We start from the raw sequence: 19,304 nt of genomic DNA, 5'->3' as shown, positions 1-19,304 counted from the left end.
GGTGTCAAAGCCATGGCCTCAAGCTCGATGCCAAAACATGCATTGTCATCCCTTTTGATAAAAACTCTGTACCCATGAACTATCACATAGGCAGTAGTCTACTTAACACCGAAAGTGAGATAAGAGACCTTTGGACACAGGTGGACCGCAGTCTCTCCTTTGATAATCACATCGTAACAGTAGTCAGGAAATCCTCCTATGTGGCACACCTCATCACAAAAGGCTTCTCATCCAGGAAAAAAGAGGTCATTGTTCCCCTCTACTCATCACTCATTAGACCCATTATAGAGTACAACGCCCCTTTTGGTATGTACCTCACAAGACATCTACAACAACTGGAAAGGCCACAGAAATACCTCACAAAGAGGATTACCAGCCTCAAACTGATGCCCTACGCACACTGTCTCAAAAAAACTCTAGCTTTACTCTGTTACATATTACCTACTCAGAGGCAATTTCTGCCTAACACACAAACCTATGTCAATCCCAGAGCTGTTGGACATGCTCTACGTAAAGAAATCCCAATCCCTTCGAGCTACACGCTCTAGGGACCTAAATCTTATCACCACAATAAACAGAACATGCTGGAGGGATAGATTCCTGTCCCAGAGACTTCCCATACTCTGGAATAAACTACCTATCTATATCAAACAAAGCTCCTCATTAGCACTCTTCAAGAAAAATCTTGATGATTGGATGGGAGATAGGGAATTCACCCCAGGGATCACTTCTGTGGCTCTGCTTGACAGGGGCACAGGAAAATAATTTTCTTGGGTGGCAAAAGCCAGGGTACCGATTGGCTAGGCATATATAGGCACTAGGGCCAATAGCCTAGTACCTAGCTGCTATGAACCTATGAACCTTGAAGATTAAGGTTAATACAGTGGTTGGTTCTATAGGCTGTACCGGTGGCAAATCTAACAATGTGATTATAGCAGCTAGTAAATTTGTTCAAGTCAGTTTTCCTCAAGTTTGTGAGTAATGGGGAGGCATAGAGGAGGGTAGGGAGCAGTTGTATGTGGGCAATAACAGTCCTAGCTAGAGGAGTTAGGAAGGGTTTAATCTTGTATAGATACCCAAGTTTTTTATTAACTGTTTTAATCATATGGTTGATATGTAAGTCAAACTTAAGGTTATTGTCTACTATTACACCTAGGAGCTTGGTTGAGGGATCTGGTGAAATAATGGTGCTGTTGTTAGATTTTATGGTGAAGGCTGGTACAGTGGACCTTTGAGATTGAGAGTAAAGCAGCAGCTTAGTTTTGTTGGGACTTAATATGAGACGGCGATTAAGAAGCCAATTTTCAACTGTGTTAAAAGTTTTTTGGGATAAAGACTGCAGTTCTGTTGGGGATACAGCCGAGCATATTAGAGTCGAGTTGTCTGCGTATTAAATGCAAATAGCCTTTGGGATGACTTTGTGCAGGTCATTTATAAATATAGAAAATAGGAGAGGTCCTAAGATGGAGCTCTGGGGGACTCCTAGGGTGATGGGTAGCAGGGTGGATAAGTTGTCCTTCCATAGGACTGCCTGCTGTCTACCACTCAGGTAAGATGGAACCATTGGATAGCCTGGGTGTATATATATATATATATATATATATATATATATATATATATATATATATATACACACACATATATATATATATATATATATATATATATATATATATATATTTATATATGCATATATAAACACTAATTTTAAAATAATTATATAAAGGGTTTAAAATTCTGCACAGTTAATTAACTTGAGTCCATGAATGATTCTTTACCTGATACAGATATAGAAAAACTTGCTCAGTCTGCAGAATACCAACTTTGTTACATAGCCTCTCTTGTATTTTTTCTTCTCTAACTTTAAACATGGATGCCCTGCAGACCTACCACTGCTTAAGCACCTGGCCTTTTAAGTATGAATTTTTGGTAAGCCTTCTACATTGTAACCATCTGGGTGTTGACATTGCTTTAAATAAAGTCCACCAAACTGAACATAGGGTTCTACCTTTTAAAATGCCCAAAGTAGGACATTTTTTGTAGAAATGTGAGATTTTGCAGTGCAAAACATTCCCAGGGCCATAGAAAAGTACTGAACTTCACTTTTTTACCCAAGTAAAAATTTGTTCTTGTAGCATCTGAGTTGCTTATGCTTTTTTGTATACCATTTAGATATTTACAATGCATAATAACTGTTTTATGCAACTATCAGGAAAAAGTTAGGACATATTTTTTGTCAGAAAATCTCAGGGTATTTGCCATTTTTAGTTTTTTTTCCTAGGACTCAATTGCCCAAAGAGGGACTGTCCGTCACAAAGAGACTTATCTGCTTCTACAAGTATCAAGAAAAGAATTTTGTAATGACTCAAGATCAAGGTGTCCATCCTCCAAGGCTGTTTACTCTCCTCCCACTTTACTAACTCATACTGCATTGGGAAACCTTAATTATCCTTGTTTGCACAAGGGCTTCACTGAATAGAGTTAGCTCTTCGCAGAGAATAAACATTAGCTATCCACATGCCATTCTGTTTAAGCTCATACCATTTTGTGTAACAACTGTATTCTGGCTTACTGGGAAGCACATTCCTGCAAACATCCTTCAACACATGCTTATCTAGAAGAGATACATGCATTTTCTGCATTCTGAGGTACTGCCTAGATAGTGTTTTTTTACCTAAGAAGAACATTCAACATTCCCCTGGCTAAAACATATGCAATTTAATAAACAGGTTAACTAAACAAATAATGGTAAATCAGAATTTGGTCCACATATCCGATTCAGCACTGTTTTGCCCCAGCCTGATCATTATATGTTCTCATCAGGGATTCAGGGATCATCTTGATTTAGGGTAGCTTGTGATGAGTGCTCCCAGCATAGTAGATTGTTCAGCAGAAGCAGCAGTCTCACCCATCTACAAGTGTTTTAAACTCCTTGGATGCCAATGTACAGCCTTAACTATTGAACTAAAGCTACATCTGCTTTATGATGCAGTGAGGATTACAAAGCCTGTCTCTTGACAGATGACTTTTCAGCCTGTAAAGTGAACAGACAAACAATATAATAATAATAAGTGCAACTCAGTAACAAGCAATGGGAAAGTTCATTACTTGCCATGATCCAGGTTTCATTTGCAAACCTGCAGGCTCCTGAAGTCCACCTGGCAATAAATCAGTGGATTTTGCAAGAAAGTGCATCAGTAAAGCATTAAAGACTTGGTTCAGTATAACACACTTTACCATGTGGCCATTAAAACATCTGTAATGGCTCAATCATGCAATGTCAGAGTGTTTTTATTCAGGTTTCTACTGACATTTTTTCCTTTGAACTGGTATACTTTTGAATTCTTTTTGCATTAAACAGCTATGGTTAATGAGGAATATCATCTTGCTTGTACTACAGGACTTCTGTATCGCCCATTTTCATTGGTTCACCTGTATAATTTTATACCAGGAGGCTGACTTTAACATTTCTCTGTCTGATGGATGTGTGGAATAGAGGGGTAAAGCCATGATTATAATCCAGATGACCTGAGACAATTAGTAGGAGGGGTGCTGAAAGATCCAATGTTAGTTGAGAGAAGAATGATGGGGCACAAGCCTGCTTCCCTTTTTGAGGTGAGTAGGTGAGAGAAGTGTGCTGTTACATGTCCACACATATTGTTTCATGGGGAAGATTTGTAACTGATGCTTATGAAGCAGCAATCATAAAAACTTATGTGGGGTGTTTGACTGATGTATCCTTGTGGTAGTAGGGCATATCCACTTACAGCAGACCTATTGCATCTTCCCCTAGATGATATCCTTGGCAAAAAGGGAAACTAAGACTCCACATTTCTACCCAATGGCCAGCTTCAGGTTTATCAGATACAGCATCAATTATACTGTGGTCCTCTTTTACTCTCGGTCTCCTGATCCAATTGGCTGAATTACCAGGATTTGAAATATCAGTTACCTACAAAAGAAATGTAGAGAAGTTGAGGGAGTGTTAGCAACTGAGATGCAAAGTGAGACTCATAGTTGATGTCTTGCTGCCACAGGGACCACCAGAAGTAACCTCCTACCTGGTTGCAAAATCAATCCTATCTGGATTTGTTACTCCATTGTCTAAGTTTCCATGGAGTGGAACAAGGGAGTTGTTTGATATTTCACTGAAACGATAACACACTTATCTGGGAGAGTGATATGTTAGTTATCTGGGAGAGTGATATGTTTAATCATTTTATGTGGGAATGGGTACAACAAGTAAATGAAGGTCTGCTAGCTGCTTCATTTTCCACCAGATTTATCAGCAAATTTATCTAGAGAAACTCCATCAATATTACTGTGGTGGAGACAATATACTTCTGCTCCTGCCACTTAATAATTAAGTGGGTGGTAAATGTCAGAGTAGTAGGCAAATCTTTTTAGAAACTTAGATACCTGAGTTTATCAAATGTCCCATGCTGGTTGGCAGTAGCAAGTCCTGGAATAGGTGAAGAGTGTATTCATACAACTGGAAAGGCTTATTTTCTATGCTGTGCTTCCAGATCTACACTTGACCTACATAGCTGAGTGCAATGAAATAACCTGTGTAGGATTACGATCTTCTCATTTTAGTATCAGCTTGCTTTTTTCATACGAAACTGGTCTTGTAGAAGAGGTACCATGCCCAAACTCTCAGTGTTCACTGGTCTTGTAGAAGAGGTACCATGCCCAAACCATCAGTGTTCACTGGTCTTGTAGAAGAGGTACCATGCCCAAACCCTCAGTATTCACTGGTCTTGTAGAAGGGGTACAATGCCCAAACCCTCAGTGTTCACTGGTCGTGTAGAAGAGGTACCATGCCCAAACCCTCAGTGTTCACTGGTCTTGTAGAAGAGGTACCATGTCCAAACCCTCAGTGTTCACTGGTCTTGTAGAAGAGGTACCATGCCCAAAACCTCAGTGTTCACTGGTCTTGTAGAAGAGGTACCATGCCCAAACCCTCAGTGTTCACTGGTCTTGTAGAAGAGGTACCATACCCAAACCGTCAGTGTTCACTGGTCTTGTAGAAGAGGTACCATGCCCAAACCCTCAGTGTTCACTGGTCTTGTAGAAGAGGTACCATGCCCAAACCCTCAGTGTTTACTGGTCTTGTAGAAGAGGTACCATGCCCAAACCGTCAGTCTTCTCCTTTGTTCCACAGATTCTTGCAGTGCTCCACCCTTTGTGATTTCATATGTACCACAGAGACATGCCACTCATGTTATCTGGTTTCTGCACTGCATTTCTTTAGTTGGCTGGCTGCAGGTTCAATGTGGTCTAAAAGAAAGTAAATCTGGCAGTGTAAGACTCAATAGATGCCTGGTAAACAATATTCACCCTTTTAATTTTAGCACAATCCTTCACAATTTGGGGGACCAAGACTTAGATCAAGATCAGCTTATCTTGGCAGCCAAATCTATACACTCTGGGAAGTCTTCAAAATCTCCACATTTTGGATATTTTCACATTCTCTAGCACTTCCATGAATAGCACCTTACAAAAACAGCAATTATCCAATAACAACTTGTACCATACTAGGAGAGTTGGCCCAAAATGTACTACACAAACCAACACACTTTCATAGCCCATTCCATAAAAGCTTGCTCCATTTCTCCTCGATTTCTCTATATGATGAAATAAAAATGTATTTGAATATGTTGTGTTGCAGTGGTATGGCAGCTGGTATTGCTGCTACAAAGAGCTTGATACTCCAGTTTACTTCCAGAGTGGAGAACCTTTTCTATGCTGTCTGTTTGTCTTTACTGTGTCAGTGTGTTTTTTTGTTGTTTCTCAGGTCTCCTACTGCATCTCAAAGAAATTCTTGCAAATTACCTCAGAGTACTCAAGTAACCACTATTACTGTTTTTGCATACAGTAATTTTGTGTGTATTTGTGTCTGTGTGTGTGTGTGTGTGTGTGTGTGTGTGGGGGGGGGGGTGCATGATTACATCCTGCTTTGAAATGGCGTTCCATCCAGGATTTTTTTCCATGTCTTACACCCCCAGCTTGCCAGGATATGCTCTTTGTCCCTATGAGAAAGTATACACGCAAATCAAATGCCCTCTTTGTCTCTAATTGTGTATTACTCTTCTTTTTTTATATAGCATTTCAAGATTATGCATGCATTCTCTTTGTACATCAACAACATTTTATGCATTAGGTGACAAATATTATTCAGGTATGATTTCATCGTAAACACACAATCACAAATACAACAGAACATAATAAGGTCTGTACTGACCCAAGTCTGGGAACTTTTCAAATTAGCTAAGATTTATATACACACAGGAGAGGAGGAAAGAGTCAAACTTTTTATAGTGAGTAAGCAGACAGCACAACAGGTGGATCACATGTTAATATGATACACAAATCAAACCAGATTTTGCTGCATGCCTCAAGATCTTATTGGCTGTATTTTGTGAGGGTATTAAATTATCTTATAAGGGAGAAGGAGGGAAAAGAGGACAGTGGCAAGTGCATCTTCAGGCCCAATGATGGGGCAGGGTTAGCAATATGGCAATTAAGCAATTTGTGGGAAGATTTTAGGGGCACATATATTTAGAGAGCTGTACCCTTCTCTTCTTCTGAAATGAATAGCAACAGATACTGCAAAACTGCAGAAGTGCTAAGTGTGTGAGAACCTCACAGAAATATGACAGTCATATTTGGGTCTATGTCATAAAACTGAAAATGCAAACTCTCGAATGCTCACATGAGCGAATAATCAAAAACTCTAAATTGGTATTGTGAGGGGCTGTGCCTCCCCATATCCCCCGCTAAATATATATTCCTACTCTGAGATTACACTACAGTGAGGAAAGGGCAAATATTCAGATTTTCACTGTACTGCGATCCCAAAATACAACTTTCGAGTTTCTGATTATTCGCTCATGTGAGCGTTCGAGAGTTTGCATTTTCATCTTTCTGAAGTAGACCCCACATTCATACTAAGGCTGAGTCAGGCAAACCACGTATGAAGAACAATGTAGAAGGAGAAAGTCCAACAAAACTGTGGACATTTTCTGGGTACCATAACCACAATATTGACACTTATGTACTCCAAGCTGGGGGAAGAGTAGAATATATACTGTGTGATTGATAATTGAACGTGGATGCATATCAGCTCAAGATATCCAAAGATATAGATACAGAAGTGTAGTACCGGGCTTCTCCTCTTCACAGTTACCTTCATTTCTTGTTTTAATAAAAGAACACTGGTTCTGAATGCTATTTTTGTGTGATGGAATTAATACAGGAGTTAACACTTCATAATCTAATATTTCATGAATAAAGATTCTGTCTCTTTACTTACTAGTTATATGCGTATAATGCTATAATTCTATAAACACGTTCTTACTATCTCACATCCACAACTGTTAACCTTCCCATTCTTATCAATGCTTCCTCTAGTATTTTCACTATTTTTTTACACAGCCACGCCAGAACAAGGTTCACTTTGTAAGTTCCATACTATATTTCCACCCCACAGTTTTTCTTCACTTTTCTGGAATCTTACATCGTCTCACAGAATAACATCCACATCACATTTATTACATTATACTATGCCAAGAAATCAAGGCCGATCCAATAATATAATATAATATAATATAATTTATTAACACATCACAACACAGAGAAAGAAAATAAAAATATAGTAATAACCAATGATCCAAGCGCTTTCGTCTCCTACATAGGAGACTTTTTCAAGAACAGAGCATGCCCATTGAGTAAATTCATTTATAACATCCTAAACTGAGTATATAAAACCAATGCACCAATCATTTCCTTTGCTACTGAATAATTCATGTAGTGTGGGATACATTATTTAAAGGTATATTTCAATCAGACTGACAGTTCAAACGGCCAGCCAAACCCTGCAATAAAAATATGTATGTACAAACTGTATGTAATGCAACAAGTTATTAACAATTTAAAGTTACACAAGCATGTAATCAATTGCGTAAATGAGTGAGTAATTAACTACATAAATAAATGAGTAAGTATATATATGAGTAAGTATATGAGTAAGTCTATATACCCATATATATCCTATGGTCAGGGTCAGAATATTTTTAATATTTTTAGGAACATATGGACATTTTAAAATTTGCATATAAAAGATATAACACACTTTTTAGTATAGGTAGTTGCTCAATAGCATTTTTAAAGTATTCAGTATGAATATGTTTATGTATTTATTTATTATTAATAATATATTAAGGTTTATTTATTGTGTTTTTAGAATGTAGGTATATTAGTATAAATGAATATATTATCCATATACAGATATATATAGATATATATATATATATATATATATATATATATATATATATATATATATATATTTATTAAGTTTATGTTATTTATATTTATGTGCATTCTGACCCTGACCATAGGATATATGTGGGTATATAGACTTACTCATATACTTACTCATATATATACTTACTCATTTATTTATGTAATTAATTACTCACTCATTTATGTAATTGATTATACAGTGATATGTGTGCATATACATCTTGTGCATGCAAGCACAAGTATATTGCTTACACGCTTGTGTAACTTTAAATTGTTAATACCGTGTTGCATTACATACACTTTGTACATCCATATTTTTATTGTAGGGTTTGGCTGGCCATTTGAACTGTCAGTCCAATTGAAATATACCTTTAAATAATGTATCCCACACTACATGAATTATTCGTTAGCAAAGTAAATGATTGGTGCATTGGTTTTAAATACTCAGTTTAGGATGTTATAAATGAATTTACTTAATGGGCATGCTCTGTGTTAATAATGCTATTCACATTTAATGAGCATACTCCAAAATTGTTGATTTCCTTCTTTTAAAGTTTAGGGGAAATGATTTTACATTTTTGTTTTCTTATTTTTACTCTTTCCCCAATTGAATATTTTTCCTGAATTTATGTATAAATAATCACTGTTCATCAGAATCAGATTTTTTTATTTGATAGAACTTCAAAAAAAATTAGTATCAATCCCTTTTCCTGATCTCTCTTCCTACATGGACTCTCATTTTTCTCCTCCATATTTTTTCTTCTTCTACAGTTTCTTCTTCACCTAGTTCTCCCCTTTCCCAACATCTTGTTTGGCCTTCTTTGTGTTTGTTTTCATCCCTTTCCCCTTCTTTTTCATTATTTACTGTTTTCTCTTGACATTCCATCCAGTATTGTTCCATTTTTATACAACCTGCATTCAGACACAACATTCTTGCTGTATGTCATTTCTTCCCAAACTGGTTGCATTGTACCTCGTTACAATCATTAATTAAATGAGAAAAGTCCCCACAAAAGAAAATTATCTAGACTGGTTAGCATATCTTAATGTCCCTCTATCACCAACTGCAAAAATAACACTTGACAAGTGTTTCACCGTGTTGTTTTCACATTTTTGAACAGTTTCCAACCTCCACTATCCATTCCATATGTTTCTCTCATCTCTAACTTTCATAATATTATCAACAGTGTCATACAAACCGTGAATGCATTTCTAACATTATCTTCTAGATCATCAGTTCTAAACTGCAAAGTAACATTTTTTTTAACATTTAAGTTACTACCAGAAAACAAATAATTGTTGCATGAATAAATGTCCTTTTTGTTACACAGTTCTATTAATTTCATCATCAGTCCATCAGTTTGAAATGTTAGGTCACAAAAAAAAAAGAATCTCTGTCCCAAAATGCATACAGGTTTGAATTTATTGAACCTTACAATCGAGAACAGTTACCAAGTTGTGCCATAGATAATACTGTTACAGTGTCATTTTTTGTTCTTATTCTCCCAGTTGCTCTTCTCATTTTTTGTTGCTGCTCTCCTTTCTCTCCTGCTACCACTGCTGCTATGTTTTAGTTACTGCATCATCTGCTACCACAGAACCAGACACCCTATCAGTTTGTTGCTGCTTTCTTCTTTTACTTTCTGTCACTGCTGCATTAAGTTTTAACTGCTGTATTCTCTGCTCCCACAACACCTGGTTCCTTTTCCACATTAACATCCTTAGCACTTCCAAAAAAGTTATTTGCCAACTCACTCCATGATACAGCAGAACTGTTACCTGTAACACCCTGCTTAATTATTTTTAACAGAACATCAACGCTAACCCTCTTGATATTAGTTCTGCACTGCTTTAACAGATTCACTCACATTCTCATCAAAGAGACAGCTAAATGCTGCTCAGTTGTAATATCCACCACACAGGAATCTTTGTTTACATTCTGAAGGTCTATATCAAACAATATTTTTCTCCAAATTCTTACTTTCGACCTCCAAACTCTCCATAGATTTTCTCTTTTCCTCCATGCTGCTGCTTCCCTTTCATTAAAAAAACTGTCTTATCTCTTAAAACATCTCTAAATGCTTTCAGACTCAGGTGCTTATACTTTTGTTTCTCTTTCATCCTCCTTACAGCTTAACATTCCAGCAAATACTTGTTATACTTTTCTTTAAAATTTGTCTACCAAGTCATCCAATTATCATATAAAATGCTCATATCTACACAATATTTCCATAATGGATTAATCTCTCGTGTCTTCCTTATATAATTCCTTTTCATTTACTCATTTAATACCTTTACCTACTCTTATATGTCTTTCCTTTTCTATCACTTCTACCCATATAGCTAAGTGATCTGAAAAGCTGTTACCTTTATTCCTTCTTGCACAACTTTCAAACTATCACATATTACAAAATAATTGATTTGTATTTTATATCATTCTTTTTATAAGCCCAGTGCATATTATCCCATATATATCATTTTCTGCTTTTCACTATTTCTAATATGATCTTAAAATCACCTCATTCTTTCTTTCTGTTTCTTAAATCACAATTAAAATACCTAATTAATATTATTTCCACATTGACTCCTACATAAATCAGAATGTTTTAAACATGGTTTCTCTTTCTTTCCTTGTGATATATGCATATATTGCAATGATTCTGTATACATCTTTTCCCCACCTAACATTTATCACAGTTATTCTACCTAACTCTACTATAGTATAATATAAAACCTTTATTGTTTCATGACCTAATACACTTATTCCAGAATATGTATCTTCTCCCATGTTCCAAATAATGTTTACATCCCATAACTCTTCTGTTTGTAGCCTTTCTTCTTTTGATAATACTCGTGTCTTCTAGTATAATTACATGCATGTCAAGTGATACATACCATTCTAATATACCTAATCTTCTTTTAGTAATCTTTATACTAATAACATTTATAGTTAAAATTTTCAGTTTTCTTCCAATATAAATGTACTATCTCATTCCACTTCTACCCTTTACCTTTTTAATTTCTTTCACAATTACACTACTAAACTTTCTTTTGCTATCTTTGACCCTTTTCCTTATAGAACACTCATTTCCCTTAACCATTCTCCAATTTTTATATTCATCTTCACTTGTTTCCTGTACCATTTTCCCCTTCATTTTTTCCATTTACTATGTTTTCTTCTTTTTATTTTCTTGTATTGTAATCTGTTCTTCATTTACCTCTTCTACATTTCCTTCTGTATTATATACACATTCCTGCTTTTTGTCTTATTCTTTGACTTCTGTATTATCTTCACAATTCACCCATGCATGTCCAGTTTGCCCACAATTTCTACACATCATGTCGCATTTTTTAGCTTCAAGCCCTCGCTTACCACAAATAAAACATTTTCTTTTACCACAATTACTGATCCAATGATCATCTTTTCCACACAAAAAAAGAAATGTGTTTTTGGTTGTCCCTTGTATTTAACAAAACCTCTATTGCCTTCTGCATCTATCATGCATGAAATATGTATGATTTTATTTAGTTTCCATTTTCTAAATTGCACTACATTTCCATCCCCCACTGCATAAACCACTATCATCATACATTTTTGTAATGTCCTTAACTTCTCTATATAAAGTCTTTAAATAGTCATTTAAGAATTATTTCTTATATTCAGTCCAGAATTGCAGGAAAATCCTCTTTTTGTGTGTATTAAATGTTTGTATCACATATGAGCTTCCTAGATTACAGTTTTTCTTATTCTCAAGTTGTTCTAAATTTCTCCATGTATTGTCCTGTGACAAACAAAATGCCACAATACACATCTTTGTTAATGAATATAATAGTTCTTACCTCCATAGAAGAAGTATCCAAGTGTGCAATTATGATGTCCCAAGCCTCACACCTTTCAAGTCCTTTTTCTTCTTTGTTTCTCAACCTTACCACAGATTATTTCCTTGTCATCTCTTTAACCCCTTCCACTTGTCTTTCTCCTTCCTTCATCATCTGTGTATATGACTTTTTCTTTCAATGATCCCTCTCACCTCCTCTTCCTGTATTTTGTCCATAATCTCACCCAACAATGCTGCCATTTCACTCTCAGGCTCACTCTGTATTCAATATATCCCTCAGATAAACATCCCACAGCCCTCCTGATTGGAGGGTTGTAATCATATATCCATCCTGCAAATCTTCCTAGAATAATTTCTCCTGATACAATGTTTCCAAATCCTGTAAAGGTGTATTCACCTTTAACTCAGCACTCTGGTCCAATTTCTCCTTAATTAACTGCTCCTCTACATTGTCACCACTGGCTGTTGCCTTGTATTGTAAAAAACAGACTCCTTTGCCTCCCCTATGATTTCTTTATATCCTGAAATGACAATTTCACTGACCATTTCTTTCTCTTTGTCAGCACTTACCATGTTTCTTTATACTTTTCTCAATTGCCTCCACACTCAGAATGGAAAAAGGAAGTGTAACTACAAATAATGTCCCTGTACAAGAGAGTATTTTTTTATTTGTGAACATAATACATTTCATACTACTGATATATTTACATATTCACATATTTACATTATTTACATGAAGAACATCATTCCATGCATCATCAACTTTTTAAGTATTGCCCCCAACCCTTTTACTTACAACCAAAACCATATTTCTCCAATATTTTTGTCAATGCCCATTTTCCGTTGTATTTGATCTCATTAAGTCTCTTTCCATATTGTCCATGATATATAAAACATAACTCTTTTAATTTTCTTTGCCTTTTCTTGAGGTCTCGATCCATAATAACTGTACTCTATCATGTCCATATTTAACATTTCAAATTTCAAGTAATTTTTAAATAAATTGTGTTTATATACTTTTTCCACAACTGTTGAATTCTTTCACATTTAAAAAAAAACATGTTCTGTAGTTTCAGACTATTTCCACTTATTACATATTATTTCCTGTTTTATTTTTGTATGCCATATTTGCTTTTACTGGTAATTTATCTATGAACAACCTCCATAAAAAAATCATTACATTCTTTAATTCTTTTATAATTTGTATATCTAATCATTATTGCTTTTTCTTACTTATTTCTAACTCTTTCCACAGATCAACAAAGTAAAATGATTTCATAATATTAACATACCTTTCCTTTTAGTTTCCATAACATAAGTTTTACTATGAAACTCCTTCATTTTTTTCATTAATAACACTTTTACTTTTTTTCATCATTCCCATTTGTTCCCAAAGTTCCTTTTGTTTACCATATATTATTGCCTCCAACAAATTTTTATTATTATTTATAACTCCTTTTAATACTTTATACACATTTAAAGAAGCTGCAAATAAAACTGGATTTACCAATCCCAGCCCCCCTCTCTTCTTCCATATATACAATTCCTCTCTTTACAGAGTTCAGTTTTGATCCGAGATGTATAAAAATATTATCATCACAATTTCTTTTTCATAATTTACTGGTATCATGTAAATGTTTACAACACAAGCTATTTTATGCAATATTGTTGTGTTTATTGAATGTGCTTTTTTCTTTATGAAAATCTTTCCACGGGATACACAAAGCAGTTATTTCCATGCAGGAACAGTGTAGCCACTCCTGCATGGAAAATGGCTGCTTTGTGATCCAGGTACATGACGTTTTGACTTGCACAAGTGGTCCTACACTGTTCCAGCACGGAAAGCCATGCTGGATGCTAATCACCTCATTTGCTGGTGAAAACCATGCAAATGAGCTGGATTAGTGATCCAGCAAAGCGGCATGTCTCTGTGCCGGAACAGTGTAAGTTGCAGAAATGTATTCGGTTACCAACCGAATGAATTTCTGCAATGTACACAACAGAGGCATGACAGCCCTCCAGAGAGCATGTATTAATCAGGTTATGCATGTCAATGGCCATATATTTGACCACTGGCATGCATAACCATTTCAAAATAAAGAAAAATAAACATTAATTTTTTTTGGCCGACCTTGGCCTTTGAGGGCAAGGGAAGTGGTACGCTAGTGGAAGGGGGAGAATATGCACAAATGTGGGGGGGACTCCATTAGAACAACTTTCTGCATTTTGCAATTATAGTCAATGGCATGCAGAAAGTAAACATTGGCAGAGAACAGTGGTTGCTAAGGGGGAGGCTCATGAATAGTGCAGTAACTAGGGCTTAAGGCAGTGGGGTATGTTAATGAGGGGACTTATACTGAATCATAACTTTTTAAGGAATTATTCTAAGTGTCAGACTTCACCTAACTGTGTAGGTGCTCTAACACAATCATGTAGGCAGGAGGAGCAAGGAACATGAAAAGGGTGTGTTTCATGCTTGCTGTAAGCACATTGGAGCTCTGTTGGCTGGTTTCTGCTTAGCTTTGCACAGCTAAGTAAGGGGTCATGTCTGAGGCTGTTTACTCTTAATTCCATGAACTGAGGAACATGTTTGCATGCAGGGGAGGGACATTTCTTGCTGTTTACACACCTTACAGGCTGAAAGAGGAAGATAGAAGGACAAGACAAAGGAAGTAGCAGAACAAGGAAAGCGCAGTACAAATCAGCAATATGGGAGTCTGCAACCCACGATGAGCAAATGAAAACACTCAATAATACAGGTGGCTACTAGCTAAAAATGGGAGGAGATTTAAATAAAAAATAAGAGGCAACAGCACAAAATAAAGGAGAAATGAATTAGAAATCACTACTATGGGAGTGTTGCAAGTCAGAATGGGCCATGCAGATATAACACAGCTGGCAGGTGGCTGTATAGCTGAAAATGGGAGGATATGTAAGTAACAATTAATTACAAGAAAGGTAACAGCAGAACTAAGGCAAACATGCAGAAATCACCAGTAATGCCTGTAACATGGTGGCCAAAGCATAGCCATGAGTAATATAGCTGGCAGCTGGAATGTATCATAGTCAGCCAATCATACAGGCAGCATCAGCAGCACAACAGTATAAAGTATGGAAACACCTTACAGTCTGGTTTTCCCCACAAACTCTGCACTGTTGGTGTATACATGAAGGGGAATTTTAACTTGAAAAATGTTAGGGGTTGCCATTGCTATTATCCAACAGTATGTTCATAGGTTCATAGGTTGGTACTAGGCTATTAGCCCTAGGGCCTATACAAGCCTAGCCATAACAATTTCCTGGCTATTTCTTCCCACACTACTTACTTCCCTGGACCCCTGTCTAGCAGGGTGACTGATGTGATCCCTGGGGTGAATTTCCTTTCTCCCATCCAATCATCAAGGTTTCTTTTGAAGAGGGCCAAAGAGTCACTCTGCTTGACATGTATGGGCAATCTATTCCAGAGTATGGGGAGTCTTTGGGTTAGGAACCTATCCCTCCAGCATGTTTTGTTTATTGTGATGACAAGGTTTAGATCCCTGGAGTGTGTGGCTCTGAGGAATTGGGATTTCTTTAAGTGTAGCATGTCCAACAGCTCTGGGTTTGACATGGCCTTGTATGTTAAGCAGAGATCATCTCTGAGTAGATGATATGCGACAGAGTATAGCTGGAGTTTTTTAAGGCGGTCAGCGTAGGGCATCTGCTTTAGGCCTGTAATTCTTTTAGTGAGGTATTTCTGCGGCCTTTTCAGTTGTTGCAGATGTCTTGAAAGGTACATACCAAATGGGGTGTTATATTCTATAATGGGTCTAATGAGGGATGAGTACAGTGGGACAATGACCTCCTTTTTTCTGGATGAAAAGCCCTTAGTCATGAGGTGTGCCACATAGAAGGATTTCTTGACTGTTGTGGCGATGTGGTTATTGAAGGTGAGACCACTGTCCACCTGTGTCCCTAAGTCTCTTATCACACTTTCGGTGTTTAGTGTACTGCCATCTATATGGTAATTCATGGATACATCTTTTTTCCCAAAGGGGAAAACTATACATTTCTTGGCATTGAGCTTGAGCCCATGGCTCTGGCACCAAGCATCTGTTTCTGTAAGGCCCTTTTGTAGAGTATCCACATCATTTGGGGATTCAATAATGGCTCCCAGTTTGCAGTCATCTGCGAACTTTGTTAACCAGAGTCCCTTAGTGTTGGCCTGTACTTCAGAGAAGTAGATGCCAAACAAGAGCGGTCCCAGGACTGAACCCTGAGGTACTCCAGTTATCACTTGTCTGGAGCTGTATTTGGAGTCGGCTACTTTTACAGTGTGGGTTCTATCAGTAAGCCAGTTAGCAACCCATTGGGTGACGTAGGGATTAATGCCCAGCTTAGTAAGTTTATCTATAATTCCAAAGTGGGGGATGGTGTCAAAGGCTTTGGCAAGGTGTAGATAGGTTGTCTGGACCACCTTATCCTTGTCCATGGCTCTGGAGACTGATTCGAAGAAGTCAATCAGGTTCATAGTTGGCCAAGGTGTGAGCATACTGGGCACACCTCCATCTGTTGTGCTAGAGGCTGAAGGTGGAGAGGAGGATAATGCTGACAATTGCTACAGACCAAGGAGGGGAAGAGTGATCAGACCCAGGGTAACCTACTAGGGTCTACATGATCTGGAGATAGTAGAGCACTACATGGTGGACAGAGATATACGTCAGCAAATCACTGAGCTGTGCCAGCTGCAACTCAGAGCTAGAACCAACAGAGGGGAGGCCATCCCAGTTGTTACCAAGGTATGTGTAGCCTTAACAATTCTAGGTACAGGTACTTTCCAAACACCTTCTAGGGACATCATGGGGGTCTCACAGACATCTGCATCCAGGGTACTCCACCAGTTCCTGGTTGCCATGCTACCACATGCTGGTGAGCACATTTACTTCCCCAACATCTGTGAGGAGAGGACCAGAAATATGCGTCTCTTACACCATGTAGCAGAATACCCAGAGGTACTGGGTGCCATAGACTGCATGCACATCCACCTCAAAGCACCACCTGGTGAACAGGGTAGAGTCTGCATAAACTGCATGGGATTCCCCTCCAACAACTGCCAGGTTGTGTGCAATGCCCAGGATATTATCATGAATGTGTGTGCTGGCACCCCTGAAAGCTATCATGACTCCCACAACTGGCATTCATCACAGCTGTATGAGGCATTTGCCAGTGGGGGCATCCTGTATGGCCATCTGGTGGGGGATGCTGGCTATGCACTGGAACTGAGGATGATGACACCCATCAGAAATGCACACACACTCACACAAAAATGCCATAAAGAGGCACACACACAAACCAGGATCATTATAGATCATGTGTTCAGGATGTCCGAGTCACGGTTCCACTGCCATGACATATCTCGTGGGGCCTTGCAGTACTCTCCAGCCACATGTGCACACATGTTCATAGTATGTGCCATGCATAATATGATCCTGTGGAAATAGCTGCAGCAGGAACAGCATGAGGAAGGGCCACCAACCCCCCCCCCACCATGGCCAAGGTCCTCACAGGCACAGAGGGACTCACAGTAGGAGGCCCCTGAGCCTGCCTCCATAGGCAGATGGTGGTGTGCCTAGTATGCTCACACCTTGGCCAATAGGCAATGCATAGCACACACACTGACAATGTAGGGAACCTAGGGACTGACACCTGTCTCTGACCCACACACAGAGTAAAATGGCTGACACACACATCAGATTACCTGTAATTTACCATGTACAGGCAGTGTACTGTGTGCATCCAACATTGGCGTCCCTCAAGCACTGTCCTCACAACTATTGCAAGCACAAGGAGTCTTCTTAATAATAAAGGAATGGAATAGTATGTTTTGGTAGTGTATCTATGGTAATGCTACATGCATGCCAGGGAATGGGGTAGCCCAGTGGGATAGCAGCACACAACTGACAACTATGTTGGACTCCAGGAAATGTCAGGCCAAAAATAGCCTCCACACATGATGCAGTAGTACCTAAGGTGGCAAATCTCACTGCAGTATATGTGTGGGGACAACTAACTGGCAGGGTCATAGGTCACAGGCATGGATGTCAGGGTGGGGGTCCCATAACCACCACTCACACCCACACAAGTCAGATGTAGAAAACCATGAGAAATGTCTGCTAAAGGCACACAAACGGCATCAATGTTGAATTAACCCTCTAAAGACTGATACAGTCATAGCACAACAGGACCCACAGTTGCAGTAAGACTATGAAGGTTAAGAAGTCTGAAACTCAAATGTATGCCAGTACAGTCTGACCTGGGATCTGTACTGATATGTCACCAGTTCCCATGACAGTGCACTATAGTATGGGAAACAGAACCAAAATGTAAAGCAAATGTTAGCACAGTCTGTGCAAATGTGTACAGCTGACAGGTGTGCCCCCCATATACCCACACAAGTGCAGTAACATATATGTTTGCATGGAGATAGCAGCATAGCACACATTGGCAGGGCTGTACCAATGCACATGAAAACATGTTGCCTGTCCATAATATGCAGGGGTCAATGAGCTATGTGTATATGTGGTTAATACTGTCTGGATCTGGCCAGCATGTTCTCCTGGCAGTCGTCTTGTACTGACCTAGGTACAGTGCTGCCTTTGGCAGGGTCATGTGCAGATAACTGCAGTGCCAGCTGTTATGCATGTCAGTGACTCCCACTGCTCTGCCACTGACATACCTGGAAGTCACAGTGCTATGTGGAATATACTAAACGTATGAGTGACATCTTGAAGGACGTGTAGCAGAGGTGCCAGGGCTTTTGTGAATGTAAGTGCTTTGTGGTACTGTTGCCAGTGGTCATTTTCAATAATCCTTTTTCTTATGTTTGCTTTTGCAAATAATGCACATGCCTGCACACTTGAATGCACTCTGTATCCGCACCCATAACTCCCAACCTCTGACAGCAAGATGTCTGTACAAGGACAGAAATAAAAGTGGAACAAAGGCACAATGCTAGGCATGTGTTGTAAATATTGCCCTCAAATACTAAGAAAGTTCACAGGGTGAGGGGTTTGCAGTAGTGGAAATGTTCTGAGGGTTATGTATTCTGCAACAGGAATGTCTGTATTATTGTGTAACATCACACTTCAATCATATGTAACTAACTTGCTATAAAAACAC

This window comes from Protopterus annectens, chromosome 8.part1 (genome assembly GCF_019279795.1).
Source record: "Protopterus annectens isolate FY-2018-M chromosome 8.part1, PAN1.0, whole genome shotgun sequence".
NCBI classification, from domain to species: domain Eukaryota; kingdom Metazoa; phylum Chordata; order Ceratodontiformes; family Protopteridae; genus Protopterus; species Protopterus annectens.
Note: the sequence above shows the minus strand (reverse complement) of the source record.